Here is a 9,963-nt window from a genome sequence, read left to right as displayed (position 1 = left end):
CACCTCTGGTGCGCTTTAGGGCGCCTCCCTGCGGACACCATCTGCATCCTGCCTCTTCCATCCCCTACACGGAGTCAAGTTTATTAGTTCCTTATGTATCCTTTTCCTGTATATAAAAACAAGCAAATATGAATATACATTCTTATTCCTCCCCCTTTTTACTTAAAGGAGGGTATGCCATGTTCTGCATCTTACCTTTTTCACTTAACAATGTATCTTGTAGCTTAACCAGTCTTGTTCTTTTATTCAACTCTCTAGTATTCCATACTTTTCCATAGTTTATTTTTGTTCACTTTGAAAAATATATTTTATTGCTTATGCTATTACAGCTGTCCCAATTTCCCCCCCCTTTGCCCCTCTCTACCCGGTACCCCCATTCCCTCCAGCAGTTCTCCTTTTTTTCATGTCAATGGGTCATGCCTTGTTCCATAGTTTATTTAGCCAGTTTCTTCCTTATTAATGGACACTTGGTTTGTTTTCAGGCTTTTGCCACCACAAGCATTACTGCAATGAATAACCTTACATATACAAGGCTGACGAGTAAGCAAGAGTATCAGAGGTATGACTGTACCAGTTATTAAAATATCGAAGTACTTTCATAGCACCCAGTTGTTAAAATATTGAAATACTTTTTCATAGCGCTTGGCAAATAGCATAATGGCAACTGTAACCATTCATGAACTTAATTCATGATATAAATTCTGTGATTAACTTCAAGCTATGGTTGTAGGGTGCTAGGACTTATCCAGCAGGTCTACTGCCATGTGGGCATGTGTAGTATGAGAAACAATAGGACTAGCTGGGGCTTCAGCCAAGGCCAATGAGCAGTGTGATAGTACGACTGCACTGAATCTTCTTATTTATTCGTTTATTAAAATATTTTTTAAAAGTATGTTTATTGATTTTAAACATTTTTTTAAAAGCTTTATTTATTTTTAAAGAGAGGGAGAGAAACATCAATGTGCAAGAGATACATCGGTCGGTTTCAGTTGCCTCTTGTATGTGCCCAGCTGGGGACCTGGCCTGCGATGCAGGCATGTGCCCTGACCCAGACTCAAGTTAGCAATTGACGGGTAATCAAACCAAAATTGGTTTGCAGGCTGGCACTCAACCCACTGAGCCACACCAGCCAGGGCTGTTTGTTGATTTTAGAGACAGAGGAAGGGAGAAAGAGAAACATCAATGTGAGATAGAAGCATTAATTTGTTGCCTCCCATAGGTTCCCCCACCAGGGACTGAATCTACAACCCAGGCATGTGCTCTGCCTGGGAATTGAACCCCTAACCTTTTGGTACATGGGACGATGCTCCAACCAACTGAGCCACACCAGCCAGGGCCATGCTGAGCCTTCTTTACAGAGTGCTCTGTCAGAAGAATCACCAGTTTATCATGATCCCCTAACTACCTAGTTGCCACTGCTTGTAAATATTTTAGTTTTTACTGAACTTTTATTGGTTCATTTAAAATCTTATTAATTTGGATGAATGTAGTACTTTGATATTTGCAGATTTAAGCATTGAAATAAAATATTAAAAACAAACACCAAAATGAAGACATAAAAAATTCTGGATCTTTCTTAACTTTTTAAAAATATCTTAAGTATGAATTTTATCTTTCTGGAAGGAAGAAGAAAGAAAAAATAATAATAATCATTCACAGCCTGGAATATCTTTTATGACTGTGTTAAAATCTAAAGAGCCTAGAATGTTTATTAGCAGGCAAGAATCAGTACAAAATAAAACAAATAACCGGTATTTCTGGAATAAAACACTAGTTTATAGACTTGTACTTCAGGTTAGGATAGGCTGGGGAATTCTGATCAATCTTACTCCTGAGGACAGCTAGAAAACCTGAAAATATCATTTAAAAATCATTCTACTTAACAGCTCTGATAGGTTTAAAATATGTTCATAAATTTATGATATTCCTCTTTTCAAGAGGTGGAGCCTAATATCCCCTCCCTGGAGGGTGGGTCAGACTTCACAACTTACTTCTAAAGACTAGAAGGAAGTGGAAGTGACAGCGAGCACCCAGCTCATTAAAGAGATTGAGGTCTCCCCTGGCTCTCACGCCTGGGTTACTCATTCTGGGCGAAGCCAGCTTCCATTTTAAGAGGACACTCAAGCATCCCTCTGGAGAGGTCTACAAGGTGAAGACACTGAGGCCTCCCGCCAACAGCCAGCATTCTCTTGCCAGGTGTGCGTGCACCATCTTTGAAGAGGGTCCTCCGGTCCCACCCAGTCGAGTTTTCATCTGTCTGCAGTCCCAGCTGGCGGCCTCAACGTAGCCTCACCGCAGCCTCCGAGCGACCCTGAGCCAGAACCACCCAGCTAAGCCATGACTGGATCCTGACTCAGAACTGTATAAAGTAATGCATTTTAAATTAATATTTGAAGTTGCTAAATGTAGTAGTAGTAATTTGTAATTCAGCTGTGGTATGTTAACAAGTTAGTGAAGAATGACCAACTGGGGCAGGTCCCGGGAGTGAAGAGACTGGGGAGGTGAGCCCTGTGCCTTCCCTGGGGGCGGGGGGAGGGGGGTGGCTGAGAAGCTGAGTAGTGCAGTAAGTCCTTATTTGACATTGTCAATAGGTTCTAGAACTTTAAGCAAAACAATGTACTATGAGACCAATTTTTACCACAGGCTGATAGATATAAACAAGAGTTAAGTTCCTATGGCATCTCATCATTATAATGAAACAACATTGAATCAAACAATGTTGTTATTCAAGGACCTGCTGTTCTTCCAAAATTTGCAGGGAGGATGGGACAGGATTTGGATACACACACACACACAACAAGCACATAAGGAGTTAAATTAATGTGAACAAAACCAGTAGAACAAATATACAAGACAACAGATCCTCAGAGGCTTCATATATTGGAGTTACAGACACAGACCTTTAAACAGCCCCCAGATGGAAACAGTAGAAATGTCCATCAACTGGTGAATGGGTAAACAAATGCTGTATGTCCATGCAATGGAATATTATTCAGCAATAAAAAAGAACGAAGGTACTAGATGCTATACATAGATGAGTCTCAAAAACATTATATTAAGTGAAAGAAGATGGACACAAATTGTCATATATTGCAAAATTCCATTTTCGTGAAATGTCCAGAAAAAGCAAATCTACAAAGAAAGAAAATAGATTAGTGTTTGCCAAAGGCTGGGAGTGGGATTGGGGGTAAACTACAAATGGGTACAATGTTTCTTTCTTTTGGGAGTAATAGAAGTATTATAAAATTATATCGTGTGATGGTGGTATAAACTCTAACTGTACTAAAAATCATTCAACTGTACACTTAAAACGGGTATTTTATGTTGTGTAAGTTATACGTCAATAAAGTTTTAGAAATAAACAAGGCAAGCTTTCAATCTTAGTTGGTGAAATAGAGCAATAAAGCAAACCCCTAAAAAAGTAAAGTAAGGAAACAATAAAGATAAAGTCAGAAACAAAGGAAAGAGAACAAAAAAGAAGGAAAAACATTTTAAACTTGGTATTTTGAAAATAATTAGTAAAATGAGGCTGCTGAGTTTATTTAACCGGAAGTGGGTTAATTATCAGAGGGACCATGAACTCATTTACAGCTCAAGCAAACAACTTTGGTTTCTAATAACAAACATGTTTTATAAGCTTGTAGTCATTACATTCTTCACTGATGACAGGACCGCCATCTCAATTGTAGGATCTGGCTTCTGTTGACTGGCTGGGCTATGCTCGCCTCTATCCAAGCACTTCTCATGTATTATCCTCACAGCAGTCCAGAGAGGTAGGTGTTTTTATTATCCACATGTAAAGGTGGGGAATTGGGGCTCAGAGGAGTGGGAACCTTGGCAGAAGTTAAAGTTAGTTCCCAGTCCCGGAGAGTCACTGTATGCAGGCTTGTCATTTTCTCCGGGGTGCTGCTAGGCTGATGGTGTCCACCAGGGGGCAAAGAGAAGCTGGTAATTTAGAAACAGGCTCCATGGTTTCCTGAATTTCCGTTAGCCTTTCTTTGTGGTCAGAGACCTTGGTGATCATGGTACCTGATCCCTATTTCTCATTTTACAATAAGATAAACTGAGGCCGGAGAGGCTGAGTGACCAAACCACGTGGCAGAGGCTATCAGAAGCAGAAGTGAGACCAGAGCCCAAGACTGCAACTTCCCAGCAACTTGGACACTGGCCTGAGAGCCAGATGACCTTCAGCACCTGTGGGGAGATAGGGTGGGCATGGACCCTGGATTGGGACTGAGCTCCGGCCCCAGCTGTGAACTCCACACACACCGGTGGCTTCACACAGGCCACACTGCCTTGCACACAGAAAGGATACAGCTGCCATTTCCTGAGCAAGGCTCATCATGACTAAGTTCTTGTAGAGTGGGGAGAGTACCTCCCTTAAAGGACTATTGTGAGGATTCGTGCAAAGCACCTAACACAGAGGAAGTTCTCAAGAAGTGGTGGCTATATTATTGTTGTTGTCGCTATTTTATTATTGATAGCAAGTTGCCCAACAACCGAAGGAGGCATGTGTCATTTATGCCTGTCCAAAGGCAGGGGAGGCGAGGCTGACAGTCCCACAGCTGGTGAGTGGTGGACCTGGGATCCTGCCACTCCCTGTCCTGGGCCCTTCGGCGAGTGAGGGGCAGCTGTCGTGCCATCGCCACAGCTCTCTAGGTTGATACCCAGGAGAAGTCAGAGGCTGAGAAAAGTTACATGTCACATCATGGTGTGGAGATTTTTTTAAAAAAAGGTTTTATTTATTTTTAGAGAGGTGAAGGGATGGAGAAAGAGAAAAACATTGATGTGTGAGATCGATTGCCCTTCACACAGCCCCCCATCAAGGGACCTGGCCTGCAACCCAGCCATGTGCCCTGACTGGGAATTGAACTGGCAACTTTGTGGTTTGCAGGAAGGCGCTTGACCCATTGAGCTCTTTGCCATTATCTTGCCCTCATCAATTACTCTCCACTTCAGAGTGTATAAAGTTATCAATGCAAACTTTCTGTCATTAGGGTGTGTCTGTGTGTATAGTCATTGGACGGTAAGATGTTAAAATTACTCTACACCTGTCCCCTGCACTCTGTTTATTTCAATCTAGAATTTGGTTTGAGTAAAAATGCCTAGATATTACTCTTGGTCACTTTTTTATTGTGGTGAAATAGACATAACAAAAATTACCATTTTAAACATTTTTTGATGTACAATTCAGTAGCATTAAGTACATTCACAACATTGTGCAACAGCCATTACCATCTATCTCCGTAACTCTTTTCATCATCCCAAACTGAAACTCTGTACCCACTAAACAATAACTTCTCTTTACTGGCTCCTCCAGCCCCTGGCAACTGCCATCCTCCTGCCTGTCTCTGAATTCTACTACTTTAGGTATTTCATAAAAGTGGAATCTTACAATATTTGTCCTTTTGTGTCAGTTTCTTGAACTTAGCACATCTTCAAATGTTCATCAATGTTGTAGTATGTGTCAGAATTTCCTTCCTTTTTAGGGCTGAATAATATTCCATAGTATGAATATCCCACATTTTGCTTATTCATTCAGCTGTGATGGATATTTGGATTATTTTCACCTTTTGGCTATTGTGAATAATGCTGCTAGGACTATTGGTATACAGATATCTATGCAACTCCCTGCTTTCAATTAGTTTGGATATATACCCAGGAGTGGAACTGCTGGATCACTACGGTAATTCTAGGTTTAACTTTTTGAGGAGTCACCATACTGTTTCCTATAGCAGTTGCACCATTTTTACATACCCTGCTGGCAAGGCGCAAGGGTTCCAATTTCTCCACATCCTCACCAGTCCTTCCTATTTTCTGGGGTTTTTTTTTCTTTTTCTTTTTTCTTTTTTTTTAAATAATGATCATCCTAATGGATATAAAGTGGTATCTCATCGTGGTTTTGATTTTCATTTCTCTAATGATTTGTAATGTTGAGCACCTTTTCATGTGCTTATTGGCTATCCATACATATTCTTTGGAGAAATGTCTATTTAAGTCCTTTACTTATATCTAAATTGGTTGTTTTCTTTAAATTTTTATTTTTGACTTTAGAGAGAGGGAAGGGGGAAGAATGAGCGAGGAAGGGAAGCAGCAATGTGAGGGAGGAACATCCATTGGTTGCCTTCCAGACGGGCCCCAACCTGGGACGAACCTGCAGTGCAGGCCTCACCCAGGAGTCGAACCCAGTGACCTTTCAGTTTGCAGGGTGACGCCCCAACCAACTGAGCCACACAGACCAGGGCAAATAGGTTGTTTGTTTTATTGTTGTTGAGTTGTAGGAGTTCTTTATATATTCTAGACATCACCGGATATATGATTTGTGAATATTTTCTCCCATTCTACGGGTTGTCTTCTTACTCTGTTTATAGCGTCCTTTATCTTGAAGAATAATTTATCTGATATTACTATAGCTACCCCAGCCTTCTTACTCTTTTATTTTCATGATATGTCTTTTTTCCATCCATTTACTGTCAACTTGTATTTTTATATTTACAGTGCATCTCTTACAGAAAACTCATTATTTATTCTTGCTTTCTTGCCCCGACCCCCAACTCATCTGACAATCTCTGACTTTTAATTGGAGCATTTAGTTCTTTAATAGGAGCTGACCTGACCCATTGCCTGGAGATACCCGATGAAGACAGAAACATCTCATTATATTTATTTGTTTCTTCTTGCCACGTAAATACACCTTGGGAACATGATGGGCTGGATTTTCCCAACATCTTAGATACAGCCAGTCAGGGAAGTGAGTGAGTCACCTTTTAGGTCCCTCAGCAGTCATTTAAGGAGGCATTATTGTGCATCTACTCTGTCGTGGCTTCTGGGTCTGACACAGTCACGGCATAAGGAGCTCAGGACAGGTCCCTGTGATGGGACTAAACAGGTCCTCAGATCACAAATGAAAGGATGAAGGTGTCAATGCTAACACTGGATAATCTCCATTTCTGTAGAATCTTTCTTATGGAAAACTGTTCTCTACTTTTATAAATTGCTCTTTCATTTTTATATTTTATATAGAGTTAGGTCTTGGAGATCATGAATTTAATCTTGTAGTTTCAGTAATGAAAATTCATGGATTTGAACTTGTGGCTGCTGTGCAAGAAACCCAGCCGGATAATTAGAGACTGAGACCGGCTGGCCCTGGGTCCCCCACAGTCCAACACAGCTTCGTGCTTCAGTTCGCTGCCTCTCATGCACTAATGAACAATTTTTTAAAAGATTTTATTTATTTATTTATAAAGAGAGGGGAAGGGAAGGAGAAAAAGAGGGAGAAAAATATCGATCTGTTTGTTGCCTTTCATAAGCGCCCTGATAACGGGAGACCGAGCCCTCAGGCCCAGGCCTGTGTCCTGACTGAGAAGCGAATCTGTGACCTTTAGCTTTTCAGGACGACGCCCAACCAACTGAGTCAGGGATGAACAATTCTTAACGGAAGGATTCATGAAGGTTGGAGGCTACTCCTTTCTCAGAGACTAGTAAAGGCAGCAAATATTTATGGAGACCCTAAAGATGAGTCTGACACTGGGATCCAAAGATCATTCTCTGCCTGGAGACTGATCCAGTGGAGAGAGGAAATGGAGGGAGCAAACATGTGAACAAATAAATGTCCTTTAGTTTGATAACATGAGTGAGTTGGGAGGGGGAGAGATCTAATTACCCGTGAAGGTGGAGATGGCATCGGGAAGACAAGTTGTTGCTTCAGCTGCATCTTATGGAGAATAATAATGGACCAGGTGTGCAAAGGGAATCTGGACGTTCTTGGTAAAGGAAACCACATGGGCTAATGAACAGAAATGTCAACAGCAGGACAGACGAGGGGCCCCAGGTGGTCCTATGTGACTAAAGTAAAATGTATATACACCTTTAGTGGCTGGAGACGACTGCGAAGAGGGGTCAGCTGCAGGGACCAGGTGGCAGATGCCAGAACACAGAGTACTGGGCACTCAGTCACATAGCAGTTTCCTGGTTTCCAAGATGGGATCTTCAGAAAACCTCGACAGGCATGGTCAAATGCATTTGGAAGACATTGCGTTAAAAGTTAAGCATGTTTCTTTATTGCAGGGCTTTTCAAAACTTACAAAATGCTGATTGCATTAGGGCTCTCCCAGAGGAAATGCAGCAAACAGTATTTACTGAACTCCTTTTTGTAGGAAACCCCTCAAAAATCTCAGTTTGGAGAAGTCTGCTGTTAGCAGTGAAAGGCCAGGGATAGCAGATTTTTATTCAGAAATACAGGCTGGGGAATGAGTGAGGAAGGGGTAAGGAACAAGATGAGAATGGAGGAGACCAGCTGGAAGCCTGTTACAGCCAACCTGGGTGGAGAAGATGCCACGTGAACCACACACAGTAGGAGGGTGTGGAAAGGCTCAGGAATTTATGAAGCATTAGAAGGTAGAATGGTACGCCAAACTGCCATCACGAGGGAGAGGACCTGGCTTTGATCATGTCTAATCAGTGATTGGATATAACTTCAGACCTCCAGGAGTAGAGTCTGTGCTGGGATGTATTTTGGATTTAGGAATGACCTATAATGGCACGGAAGTCTCTCAGGTGGATGAGTGCATCACCAGGCTGAAAGCCTAAGAGGGAGAACAGGACCTCGGACAGAACCCGTGGGGATATCAGTCAGTGTTGAGGAACTGGTCGGGAAGGGGGAAGAAGGAAAAGCAGGGACCCAAGAGGGGGAGTGTTTCAAGGAGAAGAGAGCAGTTAGTAACCCCTCCATGTGCACATTACAACAGCAGAGAGCTGTTTTTACCTGTCATATTGGCAGAGATTTGTTTATTTATGTATTTAACAATAATACCTAGTGTTGCCAAGGGTGGAAGAAGACGCCGAGGGCCTTCACAATACGGAAGCGCAAAGCGTTCCCCAGCGCTCAGAAAGGGCCCCAGAGCTTCCTTGGCTGGGCTGCAGGCGGGTGCGCGTCTCCCGTCCATGGCTGGATCAGCACAGGGTTCGCAGGGGACACAGCGGCAGCTGGCGGTGATCACGCAGGCCCTGGAACAGCAGAGGCAGCCCTTCTGGGGCGTTGGTGGGGGCACTGGGAGCAGAGGCTGAGCTGGGATCAGGAAGAGAGAAGCGCTCAGCAATATACGCAAACTGACAGAGGGAAGGGCGTCGGGTGGCCGGCTAGGAGCTGAGGTGGCGGGGAACCTGGGACAGGCTGTGCTGGCAGAAGAAGGCGCCCACTCTCCGATCCTGGCTGGCACCCAAGGATCCCTTCCAGACGGAACTGAGGCCTTGTTTCGGGTCCTGGGGGGACACAGCACACCAAAGCGGGGCGGCCGGGTCACTCTCTGGCCAGACCAAGATTCGGGATTCCCGCCCGGCCGGGGCGCTCAAGGACACGCCCAGCGGGAGCGCAGGTTCCAGTTTTCTCCTGGCACGGCCGCTACTCTGAAGCCCCTGAACTCGCCGGACAGGGCGGCCAGCAGCTGCGAGGGCAGCCCAGGCGGACCCTGACGACACTGTCAGCTGGTCTGTGGACCCCCTGTCAGATCCGCCCACCACCCACTAGCAGGTCGAATCTCCCGGGCGCCACCACCCACGACATCAATTACAACTCAGAGCTCTTCGCAGGCAGATGGGCTCTGCGGCATTGGCCCCGCCCCTGCGCCCCATTGGTCAGGGCCTGAGGGGGCGGGACTCGGAGGCTGGGCACCGGACCCAAGGCGGCAGCCGTGGGGACGCGGGGCAGAGACCGCGCGGGTTCGCTGGGCAGGAGCTCGTGGTTCCCCACTTCCCTGAGCGCCTGCACTAAGCGGGCCTCCGCAGTAGCCAGATCGGACGGCACAGCGGCGACAGAGAAATTGGCCGACGGCGCGCAGTCCCTGGAGTAGCCTCTGCCCCAGGTGTTGGCAGCCAAAGCCGCCCGACCCAGAGCCGCGACAGGTGCCGCGCGCGCGGGGCTCTCCAGCGACGGCGCTGAAGCCGCGGCCAACTCCCGCCCCGTCC

Source organism: Pteronotus mesoamericanus, unplaced genomic scaffold (genome assembly GCF_021234165.1).
Source record: "Pteronotus mesoamericanus isolate MK-2021 breed Mesoamerican mustached bat unplaced genomic scaffold, CSHL_Meso_final contig_221, whole genome shotgun sequence".
Taxonomy (NCBI): domain Eukaryota; kingdom Metazoa; phylum Chordata; class Mammalia; order Chiroptera; family Mormoopidae; genus Pteronotus; species Pteronotus mesoamericanus.
The sequence above is the reverse complement of the archived record's forward strand: the minus strand, read 5'-3'. Positions refer to the sequence as shown.